A 4062-nucleotide genomic window follows, 5' to 3' on the forward strand; every position below is an offset into this window, starting at 1 on the left:
ATGGTCGCCATGGCTGGCCTGACAAACAGTCGTCACTCTCCTGTTCCAGACGGGGACATAATGGCGTCACCGTTTGCTACCTCGAGCCTCTGGGCTCCGTTATTTGAACTCTTTTCCTTATCACTCTCACATACCTTTTTCTAGCCCGCTTCGGCTCCCACATACAGGTTGCTAGGGTTGTTGTAACTGGAACTTATGAGCTTTTCATAGCACGTCAGTGCCCTGTGATGCACTGATTACTCCACACCCCCACATTTCTTTATAGTGCCTTCGAGGCCATGCGCCAACGGCTTTACTACAGTGGCAGCGCCGGTTCCCATCAGATCACCGAAGTTAAGCGCTGTCGAGCTGGACTTGCACCTGGTTGGGTGACCATCCGGTCTGCCGAGCGCTGTTGGCAAGCGGGGTGCCCTCAGCCTTTGTGAGGCAAACTGGGGAGCTGCTTGGTTGAGAGGTAGCAGCTCCGGTCTCGTAAACTGGCATATTACCGGGAGAGCGGTGTGCTGACCACATGCCCCTCCATATCCGCATCCAGTGGCGTCTGTGGGCTGAGGATAGCGCGGCGGCCGGTCTGTACCGTTGGACATTCCACCGCCTTTTCGGACGAATTTTTAGTTCCAGGCCATACTACTTCGCCTGCGAGTGCTGTCGTAAACCTGCCTCGCAGAATCGCTTCTTTAACGACAACGTTGCCAGTGCCCGCTACCGATGTCTCTATCGGTCCCTTAACTTCTATCTTCCGGGCATAGCAGCGCAAAATTTCAAGAATACCCCAAATTCCTAGCCTCCACTTATTCATGGCGCAGCAGTGCTCAACATTAGATGGATAGATCAGTTAATTAATGGAGGACACTGTACCAAATAGGGAAAAAAAGAAATCTAGGGCGCAACATCACTACAAAAATGGCTCGGAGCACTATGGGACTTAACTTCTGAGGTCATCAGTCCGCTACAACTTAGAGCTACTTAAACCTAACTAACCTAAGGACATCACACTCATCCATGCCCGAGGCAGGATTCGAACCTGCGACCGTAGCAGCAGCGCGGTTCCGGACTGAAGCGCCTAGAACCTCTCGGCAACAACGGTCGGCTTCGGCCACTGTCAGTTCCTCTGTTGTCAATATTATAAAACGTGCCTGTTTTATTTATTCTCTTTTCGTAATACGATACTCTCAGCGTCGACTGATTTAATACGACCACATCTCACTGTCCCTGTTTTATTTCAGTTGATGTTCAACTTATAACCTCTTGTTGGGACAACTTACTTTCCTTGCAACTGCTTTTACCAATCCTTTGCGCCTTACAGAACTATGTTGTTATCGACAAACCTCAAGGTTTTAATTTCTTCTCCCTGAGCTTTAATTCCATTCCCCAATCAGATTCTGGTTTCCTTCGCAAGTTGTTCGACGCACAGAGATCAGCCACTGCTTTCCTATCATGTCCTTTTACTGTTAAAACTTCTATTTGGTTTCTGAGCAAGGTCTCTGTATTTTATCTCTGTTACCTTCAGAATTTTCACGGAGTGTGTTCAAATCAACCTAGTCAAAAGCTTTCTCTAAATGTATGAATGCTACAAACATAGGTTTATCTTTATTCATCTTATCTTATGAGATAGGTCGTAGGGTCAGTATTGCTTTGTCTGATCCATCATTTCTCCGGAACCCGAACTTATCTCCTTCGAGGGGTGTTTCTACCGGTTTTCCCATTCTTTCGCAAACAAATGGTGTATTTCGAACCGTAATTTATGAACCTGATGATACATTTACTGAAATACTAATGGAAACGTTACTGTTCATGTATAAAAACTACGATCTTCTGCACAAAAGTACAGCATTTAATTAAATTTCTGATGACCTGCCACACAAGGGCATAGTGTGTTCTGATCCAGTTGTCGGTGCAGCATTCAGGCGTCAGGGCTAATAATCTGTAAATGAAGTGAGCAACATTCTGCACGCATCTGAACACAGTCCATCGCATAGCTGTAGAGACATTTCTGCACATAGAGGTAACTCGTCAGCCTTCTTCAATTTCGAGGTAGTGTCGCTGCGTCGTAAAGCGAACGTCGCTAGTTCGAAACCTGACTAGAACATGGATGTTGGCATGAAGTACTTATTTATTGCATAAGACATGTATGTACGTTACGATATTATTAATCACTTACACTGGCTACAAATTTCATGTGACATACAGCATACAAATGAAAAATGAGGAAATCAATAACGATAAAACAATGATATGTGCATACATCATCTGTCCAAAAAGTTCCGAGACTGATTTTACTCTCGGTGTATAAGCGACATTACGGCAGTAACTACGGTGGCAGCATGAACTAATAACTGTAAACAACAGATGTGCTTCGACCGGTCAGTTGTGAGCAGGCGGTGTTCAGAACGGATGTGCCGCCGCTGTGTGTCCACGTAGTTACGTAGAAAACACAATGGAGCGACATCTCTAAACAAAATGTTTAACATATTGTCTAGAATGTGTCGAAGAAGAGGAAAGAGCGTACAACGTCTGTCCACAGACCTTGATTCGCTATCAAACACAACGACGCCTGCCGCAACTTGATTGGAATTCAAAACGCTTACCAAAACGTCTGAAAATAACCATCACGAATGACGAGGCTTGATATTGTCAACAAGCAAGTCGGGAAGCGTTTGAAAACACCTGAAGCCTTAAAACCACCATTTCTACTTTTCCCTGTTTTTTATTTATCCAGTCTCGAAACATTTTTCGACTGACGGGGTAGATAAATGGTAGACCTGAGTACGGCGCGCCATACATAAACATGCTTTCGGTATTCATTGCATGTGTGCAATCCATTGAGATAGGAGCTACTGCCATAGGGATGGACTTTTCGACATCTCACGTGACAGCGACATTTTAGTTCCACTATTTTATTGATGAAATAACGTTGATTCGCAAGTAATCAACAAAAGTTGCAAATTTTACAAACTGGTCTGATGAAAATCATAGTACCACTGCGGGAAATAGTTTTCAGCGAAGTTTCACTGAAAATTTTATGTGCAGCGTTATTGATAACCAGGTCATTGGTTCAGTTTCTCGTTGGAATCTAGCCTCGGTGTTACAACTGTCGCGGTGGTGTTGTTATAGCCCCACGGTCACGCTTTACTGTTTGTAGGACTGGGTAAAGGCCGAAGTCTGTACAATGGAAGGAGATAACAAGATAAGAACTGTTTACTTGCGTTTCAGGGGCTTGTATGCATAATGAATAAAGTAAATTTTATTGATTTTGGCTGTGGCATTTTTGAAGACAAACTGCAGAGTTGAATTTACAGTAAAACGTGCTACATTAATTTACTATTATCTTTATGGTTCCAGTTTATGACAGAGTGCTCCTTCAACATCTTTAGGCATACATAGTCTCAGAATTGCACTGATATGCAAAGCTGTTTCTAAAAACGATGGGATGTTGAGACTACAACACATGCTCCTCTGTTGTCTTCTCTTCAGAGTATAACATAGCATTACTTTTTACTGCACAATTCCTTCCTCCTACAACAGTCTGTTGTTGAATTTTAGTGGCACATGCATACATTAAATCGACACTCTTCAAAGCTAATGAACCGTGTACTGAACATCTAATGTAGCAGGGTTTGTAGTAAAGTTTCATTTATTAGGTTGAAAAAAAAAGAGAAAAAAGAAAGCTGCCACCATGGAATTAGGTGATCTACATCTACATCTACATCCATACTCCGCAAGCCACCTGACGGTGTGTGGCGGAGGGTACCTTGAGTACCTCTATCGGTTCTCCCTTCTATTCCAGTCTCGTATTGTTCGTGGAAAGAAGGATTGTCGGTATGCTTCTGTGTGGGCTCTAATCTCTCTGATTTTATCCTCATGGTCTCTTCGCGAGATATACGTAGGAGGGAGCAATATACTGCTTGACTCTTCGGTGAAGGTATGTTCTCGAAACTTTAACAAAAGCCCGTTCCGAGCTATTGAGCGTCTATCCTCCAGAGTCTTCCACTGGAGTTTATCTATCATCTCCGTAACGCTTTCGCGATTACTAAATGATCCTGTAATGAAGCGCGCTGCTCT

At 43.7% G+C, this 4062-nt stretch overlaps 1 pseudogene; it reads left to right on the top strand.

Moving 5' to 3' along the window:
* Positions 1-282: 282 nt before the first annotated feature.
* On the top strand, positions 283-400 carry LOC124790451 (annotated as a pseudogene).
* Positions 401-4062: the final 3662 nt, after the last annotated feature.

Source organism: Schistocerca piceifrons, chromosome 3 (assembly GCF_021461385.2).
Source record: "Schistocerca piceifrons isolate TAMUIC-IGC-003096 chromosome 3, iqSchPice1.1, whole genome shotgun sequence".
NCBI lineage: Eukaryota > Metazoa > Arthropoda > Insecta > Orthoptera > Acrididae > Schistocerca > Schistocerca piceifrons.